The 16,871-nt window shown below is 43.4% G+C and overlaps 1 pseudogene across 1 annotated transcript in view; it reads right to left on the bottom strand.

The window, feature by feature from the left end:
* LOC124010239 overlaps positions 1–13,543 on the bottom strand; it is a 28,312-nt pseudogene extending 14,769 nt beyond the window's left edge. Inside the window, exons 1-10 of the transcript XR_006834394.1 lie at positions 13,035–13,543; positions 10,638–10,756; positions 10,304–10,390; positions 10,079–10,111; positions 9,408–9,428; positions 8,483–8,662; positions 8,071–8,170; positions 1,630–1,784; positions 711–800; positions 86–164 (exon numbers count right to left, since the gene is read on the bottom strand). The product of XR_006834394.1 is annotated as a eukaryotic translation initiation factor 4 gamma 1-like (transcript). The remainder of the gene's footprint in view (positions 1–85; positions 165–710; positions 801–1,629; positions 1,785–8,070; positions 8,171–8,482; positions 8,663–9,407; positions 9,429–10,078; positions 10,112–10,303; positions 10,391–10,637; positions 10,757–13,034) is intronic.
* Positions 13,544–16,871: the final 3,328 nt, after the last annotated feature.

Raw genomic sequence — 16,871 nt, 5'->3', positions numbered from 1 at the left:
CTTCATGCTGTTCTACTCTATGTAATGTGGCAAATATCACCATGTAAAGACATTGTAGTACAACAAGACCTGGGAGGACGCTCACCTGTTCTCGTCATCATGGTGACGGGCTTTGTAACTTCTCCGTTGGTCTGGGAAGGACCTTCTCCCTCTGAAGTGGAGGACTAGTGGCAGAAAACGAGGAGCACCGTAAAAACTAGCGTACACTAGATTTTAAAAAAATAATCACAAATATGTTGCACAGTGTTTTTTAACGCTATCCTATTGCCTTGATCAAAACCAGTCGAGTTGGAGACGAGACACAACAACCTAAAAGTAAACACTAACTGAATGGAACCGTTCTGGAACAGTTGGCTTCCATTCCAAACTTCCTGGTCTCCTCTATGACATCATCTCTGTGGAATCATCTCAAAGACAAGATTACAAGCTTGCATTGTGAGCTCATCACTGGGAACGATCCCAAGGAGGTGGCGAAACCAGGGGATGTATTGAGGGATGTGAAACAATTAGAGTTGAATGTATAGAACTAGAATGTATAGAGCTTACACCCCCCCCATAGTTTATTTGATGTCCTCATATGATAAATACCAATCACAAAGTTTCAGGATGTGAACAGCAAGAGTTTTAATCATTGGACAACAACGTTTCTGAATGGTCTGTGAGGTTACATTGTCCTGAACAGGCAGGCCCCAGTGGGTAGCGAGGCATACCTGTGATGGGGGGGTGGAGGTGGCCCTTCCCCCGGACATGATCTCCTCTGTGATATCGCGGCCCCCTTGGTTGGGGTCTCGTATTCTGATCTGAAGAGAAGGAGGAAGTTGAACAACAGACAGTCAGACTACTTCACATTAAAAATTTACTAGCCTGGGCAGTATTCACTAGACGCCAACAGATGAAAAACGCACCGAAACCGGGAGGGACTGGCTATCCGTTCTCTTTTCCCCATTGCGAAACGTTTTGCTACGGTATATGCTGATGAATACAACCCTAGTTAAATAGGCCTAAATAAATAAGTGCCCTTTTCTCTTCTCCAGTCATCCCTCCTACCGTCTAAACTAATCTATACTTCTTGCCCGCTGTTCAATCTCCATCTGTGTCATGAGGTGAGTTGCCTTTAATCACATATCTAGGGTCACATTACCCTGAGGCCAATTCTGATATAGGAACAGATTACCACCCCCCCCGATTCTATCTTTAACCATAAGGGGGGAGGGAAAGAAGGTATCCGTGTCTGACCCCGTATAAGCGGTAAGGGGCAAGATGTACTACTCCTGCACTGCATTGAACTCAGCAGCGAGGTCATAGTATACCAGCTGCCCTCTGACCTTTATAGGGCTTTTCCACTCCTAATATATACCCTGGTATTATACTAGAGAAAGTGTTCAACAGTGTGGGCTGACACTAACGACTTGTTAAAAGCAGCATCAACAACTTCTGAATCCCCTGAACAGTTGCTTTTTATAAGGAAAAGGCCCAATTGATATGCTAACAGTCAAACGTTGCCATGTTCACGCACCCAGAAAAGTCCCAGTCTGGCCCCATGTCAGGGTCAAAAGCCTGCGTCTCCAGGCCAAACACCAGGGGTACAGTCTTAAAGTGGAAAAGCAAGATTAGTTTGAGGTACAGTACCGCTTTGCGCTCCCTCTTGGGTGCCAGTGGTTGGATCGGCGGCGGCTGAGGGGGCAGGGCCTGCTGTTGGGGCTGGGCGGGGCTTATCATGACAGGCGCGGTTTGGACAGGGGGTGTATGGCTGTACTGGGGCTGGGCCGGGTAGTAGGCACCTGCTGTAGGGGGGGCAAGTCAAACACAGCACGAAAAGCAACACACAATCACACACTAAAATGACCAAACATACCATACAGACTAAACAAGCATTGAAATAACCACACACTGAAATAGAACATGTTAAAATAACCACAACAGGGCCTTAAAAAAATAAAAAGTAGATTGGCATTGGCGGGTAAGACGTCTATTCCCCCAGCCACGTTGGCAGTGCAAGCACTCGCATTTACGAATAAGAAGAGAGTTAGAAGTGAAGAACGAGCACATTTACAGCAATTTAAAGAGCTGGCAGCTAAATCGCACAAAGAACGACCAACCCTAAAACATGCCAGCTCCCACACTGCCTGGCTGGGGAGCTGTGCGCACTGGGATTGAAGTGCTGAAGTAAGACTGATTTTAGAAGCGCTGAGCACAGGCATAAATATTGGTCTAATTCACTCTTAAGTCTACTACAGTGAGACTGTGTTCCTTGGCTATTATAATGTATTGTTCAATGTTCACAAGCCAGGTTGTTTCCAATATGTCTGCTTCAACTGCTAGCGAAGACCTGAGATATTTTAAGATGTAGCTGATGTCACAAATAATGAAATAGCATTGAGCAATATACCACATCACTGATTACTAGTAATACATTTGTTTGAGAAACATTACAAAGCATGCTCCTCCAGGTTTGGGGGGAGGTGGGGGGAAGTGGCTGGGAGACCAAAAGGTTTGTTTCAAGCCCTGACCCACATGCACCCGGAGCAAAATAAAACTAAGGGTGGGTGGGGGGTGGGGGGGTAGCTAGAAACCAAACAAACACACAAAACTACAAACCAAACATGCAGATAAAGATGCAGCCCCGCACACACCGTGCAACACACACTTACTCACCGGGGTAGCGCTGGGAGGTGAGAGGAGCGCCGTGGAGAGAGAGACGCCCGTTCTCTCGCCCACCCCCTCTCCCCCAACCCCCCCGCCTTTCCCTCGCAGCCAGAGAGGGCTCTGAACACGACAGGGGGAGGAGAGGAAGGAAGCGAGGGAAAGGAAGAGAGAAAAAGGAGAGAGAGAGGACAGGAAGAGAGATGCAGAGTGAGTGAATGAGAAGGGAACCAGAGGTAAGCAGGGTGTTAAGGCAGTAAGAGGCAGCAGGTGAGAAGACAGAACAGACTGATAGAGCCGAACCAAAGCCAGAAAAAAAAAAAAAAAAAAACAGCCTTGGTCCTAAGAGAAACAAAGACCACCATACACACAAACACCTGCCAGGCAAAACCACTACAAACAACCAGCAAAGCCACACGGTAAAGAACCTAAGATCAACTGACTGACCAACTGTAAGATCAACTAAGATCAGGCCCTAAAATTAACACCCGCCACCTGCCACATACGGGTAGATTTGGGCATTGGCAGGTAAGACTCCACCAGCCACGTTGGTCAGGGCTCAACAGGGCAAACCATTTCACTCGCATTTGTTAAGAAACATAGTCAAGTGTGAAAACTTTTTAAGTAAAATTAATTCTGCTGTAGCTGTTTTCAAACTATAGCTGGAAAATGTAATCGCACCAAGTCAAAGAACGACGAAGCCTATAAAACAGTTGAAGTCGGAAGTTTACATACACTTAGGTAGGAGTCATTAAAACTCGTTTTTCAACCACTCCACAAATTTCTTGTTAACAAACTTTAGTTTTGGCAAGTCGGTTAGGACATCTACTTTGTGCATGACAAGTAATTGTTCCAACAATTGTTTACAGACGGATTATTTCCCTTATCATTCACTGCATCACAACTCCAGTGGATCAGAAGTTTACATACACTAAGTTGACTGTGCATTTAAACAGCTTGGGAAATTCCAAAAAATGTCATGAATTTAGAAGCTTCCGATAGGCTAATTGACATCATTTGAGTCAATGGAGGTGAACCTGTGGATGTATTTCAAAGCCTTTTCAAACTCAGTGCCTCTTTGCTTGACATCATGGGAAAATCAAAAGAAATCAGCCAAGACCTCAGAAAACAAATTGTAGACCTCCACAAGTCTGGTTCATCCTTGGGAGCAATTTCCAAACGCCTGAAGGTACCACGTTTATCAGTATGCAAATAAACACCATGGGACCATGCAGCCGTCATACCGCTCAGAAAGGAGACACGTTCCGTCTCCTAGAAATGAACGTACTTTGTGCAAATCAATCCCAGAACAACAGCGAAGGACCTTGTGAAGATGCTGGAGGAAACCGATACAAAACTATCTATATCCACGAATCCTATGTCGATAGAACCTGAACCACTCAGCAAGGAAGAAGCCACTGCTCCAAAACCGCCATTAAAAAAAGACAGACTACTGTTTGCAACTGCACATGGGGACAAAGATCGTGCTTTTTGGAGAAATGTCCTCTGGTCTGATGAAATGAAAATAGAACTGTTTGGCCATAATGACCATCGTTATGTTTGGAGGAAAAAGGGAGAGGCTTGCAAGCAGAAGAAAACCACCCCAACCGTGAAGCATGGGGGTTGAAGCATCATGTTGTGGGGGTGCTTTGCTGTAGGAGGGACTGGTGCACTTCACAAAATAGATAGCATCATAAGGAAGGGAAATTATGTGGATATATTGAAGCAAAATCTCAAGACATCAGTCAGGAAGTTAAAGCTTGGTCGCAAATGGGTCTTTCAAATGAACAATGACCACAACCATACTTCCAAAGTGGTTGCAAAATGGCTTAAGGACAACAAAGTCAAGGTATTGAGTGGCCATCACAAAGCCCTGACCTCAATCCTATAGAAAATTTGCCTTGCTGTGGCCCTCTGTGCATGTGAAGATCTGAGTCAAAGATTAATTTTTAGATGCCTACCCACAGGCATAAAAATTGGTCTAATTTACTTGAAACTAAAGTCCACCGAAGTGAGACTGCCCTTGTTTCTTCACTATTTACATTGTTTTGTTCACAAGCTAGGTTGTTTCTCTCTCATTGAGTTTCAACTGCTAGGAAAGAGAAAAACACTTCTACTAGTCAGACTCAATCTCACAGGCACAAACATGACGAGTTGCGCTACCACGGTAACTTCCCTCCCTTAAAGGGGCAGGTGAGCATTTGTCTCATCTGTGATACAGTATTTTGGTTAAAAGACCCAAGTCACAGGCTCCCGAGTGGCAGATGCCGCAGTGTTGCAGCATCACTACAGCCTGGGGTTCGATCCCAGGCTGTTGAAAGGTGTTTCCTCCGACACATTGGTGCTGCTGGCTTCCGGGTCAAGCGATCGGGTGTTAACAAGTGCGGTTTGACGGGTCATGTTCCAGGGGAAAAATTAAGGGCTCAGGTGACAAAATATGATTTAATATACCACATTAGTTACTTTTTACTATTAATTAGGGATGCAATGAGACAGTATTTTGTCGAACCGTTCAGTACGTCCCCTACAGTTCAATACGCACATGTGAACCGCAGAATTACAATATGCCTGTCATTTTCCTATAATTTCCAAATGTAATTATTGCGCTGCAGACTACATGCACTTTGTACATTTAGATCCACAGAACCAGACGCACAACTTGAGAACAGGCTTGGCAGGCAACTGCTTGGGGCCACAGGACATTAGGGGACCCCTGAGGGCTGACAAACTTTACCTCACAGAAATGGCTCAAAATGTGGCAACCGTAGTGACCGCAACCCCCTCCCCCTTAAAACAACCAACGGACGATTTGCAATGACATGTCAGTAGGAAACCTCCCCATGAAGAGAGAGGAAACAAATATTCTCTCAGCTCCAATGTGACAATGGCGAGCGCTAGCGAAACAGAGAAGCAAATTTGAAGAGGCACAGCAGTCTTTCAAATCCGCTGTGAGGGAACATTTTGGCGTTCAATACAATGATGAGGGTAAGAAGAACGTAAACGAAGTACAATCCGCATGCATTGCCTTGCCACTGTCGGCAACTCAAGTGGAAACACTTCTAACATGTGTAATTTAAGTCGCCATCACCTGGCCGTATCCCTTGCAGGTGGAGTTGGAGCAAGGAGAGTCCACTCGTTAGCAAAAACACAACAACCTCTTGCTGCTGCCTTCCAACAACAATTTGTGACAAATTCGGAAAAATAAAGAAATAACGAAAGCAGTGGGAGTATTGACAGCCAAAGATTTGCAGCCTTATTTTGTGGTTACTGACTCGAGATTTCGTCACCTGATGAAAAATGTAGCATGTAATGTCAGCAGCAAAGTAATTCCCAAACTCCATGAATCATTAGAGAGAAATTGGATAGGAATTGACAGACACCCTATCTTAACTCTCTCCACTGATAGTTGGACTTCCAGAGCAACTCAAGGCTACCTCACTGTGACGGTTCACTATGTACTGGATTGGGTTGACGAAGGGGTAGCCCTTGAACTATTGAACGCTGTGACAGAGTGGAAGCAAGAAAGACCAAATAGCACAATCCCAGCCACTACAGATAACGCACAAAAGATAGTGAATTCCATCCATGAAGCTGATGGGTTTGGGCCCCCACATTGGATGTTTTGCACACATCCTGAACCTTGCAGCCAAGAGGGCAGTCTCTCTCTCTCTTCAAAGGCAGTGTTCCACCTCCTGGCGAAGGTCACAAAAACACCACCGCTCACCAAGTTGACAGTCAAGCAAGAGATGCTAGATATATCAAAGCATAAATGAATCCATGACACCCAATCCATCACAACCTGTTGGAATACCATTCATGACATGCTGGAACGTTGTGGAACAGCAACCGGCCAGCTACTCTGCTGTATTGGAGTAGGCGGTGAAGAAGTCGGTCAAAGACTGACTGACAGTGAACCATGCTGACTGACAGTGAACTGAAGCTGGCAGAAGAACTCATTTTGGCTACTCAACCCCCTGAAAACAATGACAACTCTCATGAGCAGTGAAACCTCATCAATGATCCCTCTAAAGACAATGATTATCAAATCCATGGCACTGGGTCGTGAGGACAGTGCAACCATCAGGGAGGACCAAGGCAGCCATCACTCAGGACTCGGAGAGAAGATACACAGACCGGGATCCTCTGGACTACCTTCAAAGATCTACAGCCCTTGATCCAAGGTTTAAACCCCTGCCCAGCCTGCTGCGACAGTCGACAAGGACCTCAAAGAAATTGTGACTTTTAAACGATTTCTCATGATATTGCTTTTATCATGTGCGTTAATGTGATGAGATAGGTTTCACTTAACAATAATTGTATTATTATTACTAGCCATTTTTCTTGCCGTTTCAAGCAGGGCCATCCACAGAGGAAGAACATCCATCATTATCCCCTCCTCAATAGAAGATCGCCATGGCAGAGTTATCTGGGGAGCTTTTCAAAGCAGAGGAACAGACCAAGCCCTTTCCGAAAATGATTGAGGTGGTAACCTCATACAAGGCAGCAGATTTCCTTCATGTGGATGCTGATCCTTTTGTGTGGTGGAAAACAAACCAGTCAAAGTTCCCCCATGTTACAAAACTTGCACAACAGTCTCGGTGTCCCGGGAACCTCTGTTGTAAGTGAGAGCGTTTTCTCCGCCGCAGGGGACATTGTCAGTACAAGCCGTTCTCGTCTTGCTTCAGAGAATGTTGGACGTGCTTATCTTCTCACAGAAGAACCTAAAAAAGAACCTTAACATAAAGGAACAGATATCTCATACAGGGTACCAACTTGATGTTGCACTTTTGTTATTTTTACTTTTAAATATTGCCTATACAAGTATGTACCCTGTTTATTTAAAATGGAGAAGGCAAAGAACCTACAGGTCGTCAAAGCCAAGAAGCCATTTTAATTTGAAGGTTTTTCTCCCCTTGACTTCATACAGTAGAGACAGAAACCAGGCCTCGTCAGTCATACTGCCATTTTTCCGAATGGAAAGTTCTATGTCTATAGGAAAAATAAAGAGTTCATTGTTTAAACGGTGCTGTGTTATGTTTCTTAAATATAAAGATACCGAAACCGTACCGTGGGCCCACTGTCCGTTGCATCTCTACTAGTAATGTATTGTATTGTTGTATGTATTGTTCTAGAAACATTACAAAGCATGCTTGTTTGTTTTTGTGTTTTGCTGGTGTAATTTTAGCAGGCCAAAAAATATTTTGGCTGGTAAAATCTATTGTTTTTTTATCTACCTGCCACAGTGGCTGGTGGACCAAAAAGTTACATTTATGCCCTGACAAAGAGCATCTGATTGCAGTTCAACACTAGGTTTTGGTTCGAGTTCCAGCTGCTGATCCAGTCATGCCTGTGGTTCAAATCCAGATTGTGGTTGTGGTCATGGTTGTGCTTGGCTGTTGGGCCATGGCCCAGAGTGGAGCCCCTTACCATAGGTGGGGTATTCAGCCGGGCTGGTTCCTGGGTAGAAGCCTGCCGTGCCACTGGTCACGGGGTATTGTGGACTGGGTGGCATGTAGGGAGCCCGGTACTACAGAGAGAGAGAGAGGGGGGGGGGGCAGACTGGACACTTAGAACTGTTTAAAGGTATAGGACTGCGAGTTACCTGTCCTAAAGGGGTCAAGCTTCTTGTTTGCTGCGTTTCGGTATAGCTACAACACTATGTTGATTTTAGACTTTTTGGTGCTGGAATACTGTACGAGAGGTGTTATACGATTTACATTTTAAAATTCCCAAAACTTCCACGACATTCCAGAAAGCTGTGAATTTTACGGAATCTTGCAACCCTATATTCAAGTGAAGTTAACCATTAACATAAAGTCATCATGACCGGTTGTGGCACCTGTCCAGGGGGGATGAAGTAGCCCTGAGGGGAGCCAGCAAAGGACAGCTGCTGCCCAGGGATCATCATCATCTGGGAGCTGGGCTGGTAGACGTGGGTGGGACCCACCGGACGAGGCCCGCTGCTGGTCTGGACCCGGGGGGCACTGGTGGACATGGTGGCCCTGTTGGCATAGTAGGGCTAGAGAGATGGAGGGGAGAGAGAAACTGTCAGTATATTTCGACATATTTCGATATTTGAGTGTGTGTATGAGCCAAATGGTGAGCTGTGTGTACTGCGGTGTTAAAATGTCACATGTTGAAACTAAAATGTCACATGTTGAAACTGTCAAGATGGTCGGTCGAGACTCCAGAGAGCTGAACACACTGCACACACAATGACTGCCATGGGGGGGTTTAGTTTGGGATTTACAAGCCTGTGTTGTGAATTACTGGACACCTCATGGGTGCATGTTCATAGAGTTGCGAGTATGAGAATCCCCCATGACTAACAGGGAGGCGCTATATCCATCCTGGCCCAGTATTTACAAAGCGTCTCAGAGTAGGAGTGCTGATCTAGGATCCGTTTGGCTTTTTCAATAATATTGAATACGATTCTATGGACAAATCCTAGATCAGGACTCCTAGTCAAAAGACACTTTGTGGACACAGGCTCTGGTTAGTATTTCAAAAGGTGGTCAAACTGGGAACTAGGCTATAATAGGACGGAGCAGGATTAAACTGAAGCAGGATCAGCTACAAGTTTCGACAATGATCATAGCTAGCATCTCACCAACAAAAGTATTTTGCCAATGATCACTGATTATTGTCAGCCCTTGGGCAAGGGTCGAGAGTAAACTTTTGGACGTTAGTTCTATAGACTCAGACTAAACTACAGCTAGGTTCGACAGACCAAGAGGAGGGTGAGAAGGAAAGGAAGCTGTTACCTGCAGTGCCCTGTATCCGCCCTTCAGCCGCACAACACACGGGCAGAGAGCAAGAGGGGGGTGAGAGGAGGAGGACAAGAGAAGAGAGAGCAGAAGGAACGAGAGAATGAGAAGAAGCAGTATATCACTCAGCCACTAACAGTTTGCTGCTGACTACCAGAAAATATGAAGCCATCAAGGAAAAATAAAGCTAGAGAGTTAAATCCACAAGGAACTACCGTTGATCGTAGGCCTGGCTGATGTGTTGGCTGGCACTTTTGCCTGATTAGGGAAAGTAATTTATACATGAACAGGTGAAATGTAAAAACCGATGGACCCTGGTGCCTAGGAACTTTACCGTATAGTCCTACAGTGGGTGGAATCAGGTGTAACCAAGGGCAACCTATGTAATTAGCAGCCTGAACACATCACTACTGGAATCCTTGGTCCTGGAGAGCCACAAAAGGGCTGAGGATTATAGCACGGCACTCTACTCATGGCCTGAATTGATACTTTTTGAAATATTTCACTCAAAATTAGGTGGTTTTACATCTAGTTACAGCTGGGTCTGATCAGAACTAGAATGGCTGTTTAGCCTCATCTTTCTCTGAAGTTAAATTGCATTCACGCACAGCGGTCTACTTTCAGGTCGAGATGACAGACATTTCGGGGAAGGTGAGGGGAGTTAGTACCTGTTGGTGTAAAGCACGAGGCCCTGCAGCGAACTGGGAGGGAGGACAGCAAAAGAGAGTAAGAGATCAAGGTTGGTAGCCAGAGACACTTAAACACAAACAGGTTGGACCAAAGCGTTACAGTTGAGCAAGAGTTAGAGTTAACAGCGTAACAGAAGCTTGGACATTTAGAGAGCGTGAGCAAAAGAGCAGGAAATAGAATGAGAGAGATGGAGAGGGCAATACCTGTCGCGGTTGCGGTGAAGAGTTCATTTGTTGAGGTGGTGGGGTGGCGAAGACGAGAGAAGGGGGCTGACCTGGGGCATAGGCAGCCTGGGAGAGAAGGGAGGGAGAGAAACACAACTGCATTAGTTAGATAATTTCCTGCCAGAGATGGGTTGTGTTCAATAGGGTACAATGTAATAAAACAAAAATGTGCATCCTTATTGTTCAGGTAGCATCCTTATTGGACAAGTTCAGGTAGCAATGTCCCAGTTTCAAAACGTTCTCACGTGTTTTTGTCCTAATGAACGCTACCCTGACCAGTCCACACACACTGGGTCTTGTCAATGGCTCTCACCTGTGTCAGTCCAGGGGAGGGGGAGGGGTGTGGGACAGAGGTGGGTCCCGTTATAGGCTGCGGTGGTTTGTTCATTTCACTTGGTTCTGCATTAGGGTGGCGCTGACTTGCCAGCCGATCTGAGGAGAAGGAGGAAGAGTTAGCAAAACAACAACAAAAAATATAAATCAACAAAAAAACATGGAAGACTACAATCTACATTCTGATACTGGGTAGGTCAGACTAGCTTGAGTAGACTAGATATACAATAATAACCTGGACACCATGCCCACTGACCGATGATCGAGCAGCCTCAAGTTAACTCCCTATGAAGTTCATGGGCTTCCACTAACAGGGATGTCAGAACTTGTGACAGCATTGTTGTTGAGGCGAGTCCCAAAATTGGAAATGGGTTAGTGGGTTTGTCTGCGCTATAGAAAGGTTGTCCCGCCAAGCAGCAAGGGTGGTGTTTACTGACCCTGCCCTGATAACAGTAATGCCTCCTCCCTGTACCCTTGCGCCAATACACACTTAATTTCACCTCCCTATATCCCTCCTTCACGTTCCACTTAGTCTTCTAGGTTTAGCCTATTTCAGCTGGGGAAAGTTGCATATACCTCTTAACCACTATTTAGGCCTGAAACAAGAGAGATCACATCCCTCCTGGGGTTGAATTGGGTTACGGGTAATTACCATATCTCCACTTTAGGGGCAATTGAACCATCTATTGATCCTCCTGGCAGATGATAACAATTTAAAAAACACGTTGCACCATGACTATCGTCAACTAATGATGGGGAGATGAATTTGACATGACACATGGATGCGGATTAGAAATGGCGAAAAACCAGTTAATGGGGTCATGGGGTCCAAGTGGCGCAGCGGTCTAAGGCACTGCATCTCAGTACTAGAGGACGTGATCGGGAGTCCCATTGGGCGGTACACAATTAGCCAAGCGTTGTCCGGGTTCGGGAATGGTTTAGCCGGGGTAGGCCGTCATTGTGAAATAAGAATTTGTTCTTAACGTGCCTTGTTAAAGGTTAAATAAAAATCTCAAATATATATTCACTTCTCTGCATCCGTTCTTGGGGATTAGGCTCACGCTGGCCTGAGCTGGTACATTCACTCACGCTCAATTGAACTAACTGGTTAGCTAGTTTCAGAGAATGTATTGTTTCTGGTCAAAGTTCACTTGCCAGTAGCCTCTGATTGTTACAGATTTTCCCCATTTTTTTAATAGATATGTGCTGGTTAGTGGTTACAATGTTTGAGATTCTCTATATTTTCTGTATACTTTTACTGTTAAGCAATATATTCCACATTTGAGTGGTGTGGGTTGTAAGACAGGCATGGGTCTACTGAGACATGTAAGAGGTTCCGCAAATTCCCATTACTTATTGCTACAGTGTTGCCATTAATTCAAACATGAAAAGAAGTAGTGTCAAACTGTTATCACATGGTCTAAAGAGGCGATCCCACATTAGGAAGACGTGTCATATGGCTAGCTAACTGCTAGCTAGCAAGTACCCGGTGTTAGCCATGTTATCCCATCTGTGACTAGCTCATTATTTGGTAAACACATTTTAGGCACTAAATACAAATAAAGACCATGAAATAACCCTATGATAACACGATCGGTTTGTGGTTTGATTCGGTACAACTAACATTACTGATGGGTCAAATTGCAGGGAAGGCCTTCTAGCATGCCAATGATGGTGGATGTCAAACACACCCCACTAGCTAGCGCGCGCTAGCCAGCCTGTTCTACGTGTCTCTCATAGTAATGTCGAGTGACTGATACATTCTGCAGTGACATGTCGACACATCATTTATGCATCGCAATATTAAAGACATTACGTTCTTGGTATCCAATTGAAATAGTTGATACACTTTCATATGTTAATTGGTATGCTAGTCTTGCGATCAGAATTAATTCGTTGTAGGCCCAACCAAGCCTCACACATAGAAAAACCAGCATGACAATTGCCTTACCTAGATTTAGCTATGTTGACAGGTCGGATTAACCAACGTTAGATATTTTAAAAGTGTGATTTAAGAAACTCAAGAGTAAATCGCCAGACCGGCATTGAAGTAAACAGGTTAACGAAATGGTTTAGATAGTTAGTCAATTTGTTTCGATGGAAACTGTCATATTGAACGTTCACAAGAGGGAAGATTAGAAAGCTAGAAACATTCCAGGTTCATTCCAGGCTCGCTAACTAATTTACCAATACCTTCACCCACTTAAAACACCGATATGAACTGGCATTAGTTTCAACTCAAAATGTTAGCTTATCAAGCTCGTTTTGACGAGCACAGACAGCCAAAGCCAATATTCAATTCTAGCTCGCCAGTGGTTTTACATGTAGCTAGCCAACATTAGCTACTCTTCTAAACTAGCTAGCTAGGTTAGCTAACCTTGTAAATGGACTGACAAGAGCAGGGCCTTCATCCAATTGTCTTTCAAAGATCGATAGCAGGTATTGCAGACTGGATTCTTACCGGTTATGAATTGTGTCTGTGAGGGATATGAGCGAAAACTGGAATCAACAGTGGAAAATATATATTACACCCGATCGTCCGTTACTTAAAAATTGTAGTGTAGTTTCTTGTCCTCTCCTCCAAATGGAAAGTGGTGCCCTTATTGGGGTGAGTGCTATTGCTGTCACTTGTTCTTTAAATCCATGGAGCGTGCAAAAGTGAGTAGGGTATAAAATGTATTAATATAGCACTTGAAGATTATTATTCACAACTCCAATGCCTCCGGAAAAAGCCTCTGGACCGGAGGTCCATGATCAAGGCGCCGATGGTGACGGATTGCCGGTCAAATACACAATCTACTGGGGTTTCGCTCGGTTTACAGCGAGGCCATGTTGCGATGCATTCTCGTCCGCTGGAGCCGGCCGGACGGTGCGCCTGGTAAGTCGCATGGGTACTTCCGGGAAAATCATTATTTGATGACGCATCCTCCGTCATGTGACAGTGTACGCGAACATTAGCGTTTTTCCGCTTCTGTACACAAACTTCATATGCGTGTTGTATAAATTATTTTTAAGAGCTATTATTGCATAATGTTGTATTCTTTTGTCACTTACACCCCCGAGATTATTGTGAGAAAACAAGGAAATGACAATCTTAATAGTAGACATTTGTTTGTAATTGATCAAGGCCAATAACTTGACATGTCTGATACATTCTATAAGAATATGTCATTTAGTCAATACGTTATCAATTGATATAATACAGGAGTTTTTCAATGAAGAGGTGGCACAATGCAGAAGTAAATAGTGATAAGAATGTGTCAATGAATGGTGGTTGATGTATATCCTTCAATCTTTCTCAGGGGTCACACAAACCTGTGAAGCCAAATGGATTTCCAACTGCAGTATTGAAATAATAAAGGTCATTTAACTTGACTGTACCCACTTAGCCTCTGGAGAACAAAATAAGTAGCACTTGCCTAGTTGCTTTTGACCTGAAGATTTTAAAATGATTTCCTCTCATACTGTGCTCTCGAATGGCTCTGTGGATTGGAGCATGGTGCTTCAAACACGTGAGAAACTCCAGAAGCTGTATGTATCAAAGTGTCTCAGAATAGGAGCACTGATCTAGGATCATGTATCCCCTTGTCCATGTAATCTTATTAATTGTGGATGAATCTAAAAGGCATTCCTTCGTTGACAGGCTTGATAAATATGGCCCCAGAGCACACACAACAGTTCTTGAGACACCCATACAGGTTTGGTTCTTCAGTCACAATCACATTCATCATCTTCAGAGGAATTTGTTCAACGTTCAGAGATTATGAGTCAGATTGGTATTATTTATTTTGACAGGGAAGACATATTGAGACCTAGGTCTCTTTTCCAAATGCGCCCTGTATAATACAATATAAAATACACATTAAACACAAAATAAATACAAATATATATACACATTAGAATACAAAAACACAGTCATGGTAAGCACAAATAAAAGATCACAAATTACCCAGAAAAACTGTTACATTCATTCACAAATAAAGAGGGGAGGGGGACCAAAGGTTTAAGAGTAGTAGCAGCTGCACTTTGATGAATAATATCGCCATAATCAAGAGCAGATAAAAAGGTTGACTGAATAATCTGCTTCCTACTGATTTGAGAAAAGGCACAATCTGTTTCTGTAGAAAAAGCTAACTTTAAAGCTTACCTTCTTAACCAGCTCATCAATATATTTTTTAAACATCAAATCCATATCAATCCAAATGCTGAAGTATTTATATGCGGGAACACGTTAGATTGGAGAACCATCTAATGAGTGAACATGTAATTCATCGGAAACATTCTTACAAGAGTTTAAAAACATGTATTTTGTTTAGCCTGTATTAAGCACAAGTTTTAAATCAGCAAGGGATTCCTGCATTGCTCTAAAATCTGCATTGCTCTAAGATCAACAGTCAGGGCAATAGCATACATAATAGTATCATCTAAATACAGATGACATTTTTTTAAATTGAACAGATTGACCAATGGTGTTTATATAAATAGTGAAGAGAGCAGGTCCAAAAATTGACCCCTGTGGTACACCTTTATGTACTTCAAGAAATTCAGACTTAACCCCATCCATCATGATGGCCTGAGTTCTGTCACAAAGATAATCATGAAACCATGAACAGGTGTTAGAACTCCGGCCTATTGAGGACAACTTAATCAATAAAATAGCATCATCAACCGTATCAAAAGCTTTGGACAGGTCCACAAACAGAGCAGCACATTTCATTTTAGTGTCTAAAGCATTGACAAGATCAACAACTGAAGGGGTTTCTGAAATAGTGGTATGCCCAGGCATAAACCCTGATTGATTCACACACAAAAAATATGAGCAAATTTGTACATTTACCAAGGATTCAAGAAGCCTAGCTAAACAATGAAGCCTTGAAATGGGACTATCGTTATTAAGAGCTGTAACAGCTGTCGTAGGAAGAAGGTGAGGACCAAAGCGCAGCAAGTATTCATCTTATTTAATGAAAACTGAACAACCGGCACAGTTCTGTCTGGTGTAGACACACAAAGACTGAAAACAACCACCCACAAAACACAATCTAAAACAGGCTACCTAAATATGCTTCTCAATCAGGGACAACGATTGACAGCTGCCTCTGATTAAGAATGAGACCAGGCCAAACACAGAAGTAGAAAATCAGAAAAACTAACATAGACAACCCACCCAACTCACACCCTGACCATACTAAAACAAAAGACAAAACAAAGGAACTAAGGTCAGAATGTGACAAGATGTCTACTATCCCCGTCCTTATGGAGTGGCAGGCAGATGATTTCCATACTTTTGGAATATTTCCTGATAACAATGTTAAATAAAAAATGTGGGTTATTGAGGCATCAATGATAGGCGCGGAACACTTAAGCAGACCAGGATGCAATTTGTTGGCCCATTGTTGTCTATTGCTAGCCAAGCATCCAGGACTTATTTTCCTGTAAATAGCCTTAAAGAAAAGCTTTGACTATAATTTCTCTGATTATTCATCAAGTTTCCCGTGTCAGCATCCAGCCCAATATCGTTGTGAATAGGCTTAGAAGTTATTTCAAAGAGATAGCCTGCAGAAATAAAATGGTGATTAAATGCATCAATGATGCCAGTGTCTGAATTAATTTGTTGTGACAGAGAGGAGGAAGTCAAACCCTTCAAGGATTTGACAGTTTTCCAGAATTTAGCCAGGTTCTCATTACAATCTGAAAGAGCAGTGACATAATTAGCAGATTTAGCCTCTCATTTGTTTTACAATGATTCCTCAGTTGCTTAAAAGCTTGCCAGTCTGGGCCTAAGTCTGTGTTCCTGGCCTTGACCAAAGCATCATCTCTTTGGTGAATGACTTCTGATCATTCCGGAGTGTACCAAGCATTCAATCTACATTTAACCCTTAATTTTTTAAAGGGAGCGTGTTTATCCACAATAGTATTCAAGACATCTGTAAAAAGGGTCAAAGATAAATCAGGTTCAGGGATAACTGAAATACAAATCACTAAAATCACTAAAATAAAATCACTAAAATAAACGATTGTCTTTGTGATGACAAGAGGCTTGGATTTTTGTATTCTCACATCTCCAACACAAACAACTGGGCAATGGTCACTAATATCTTGGGCGAAGACACCGGTAGAAACATATTTCTTTGGTTTATTCGTTAAAATAAGTTCAATCAGAGATGACATTTAAGGATCTCTAGGGTTGGGCCATGTAGACTTAGTCACCAGCTGG

This window comes from Oncorhynchus gorbuscha, linkage group LG22 (genome assembly GCF_021184085.1).
Source record: "Oncorhynchus gorbuscha isolate QuinsamMale2020 ecotype Even-year linkage group LG22, OgorEven_v1.0, whole genome shotgun sequence".
In the NCBI taxonomy this organism is placed as follows: Eukaryota; Metazoa; Chordata; class Actinopteri; order Salmoniformes; family Salmonidae; genus Oncorhynchus; species Oncorhynchus gorbuscha.
This window is presented reverse-complemented; position numbering and strand designations above follow the sequence as displayed.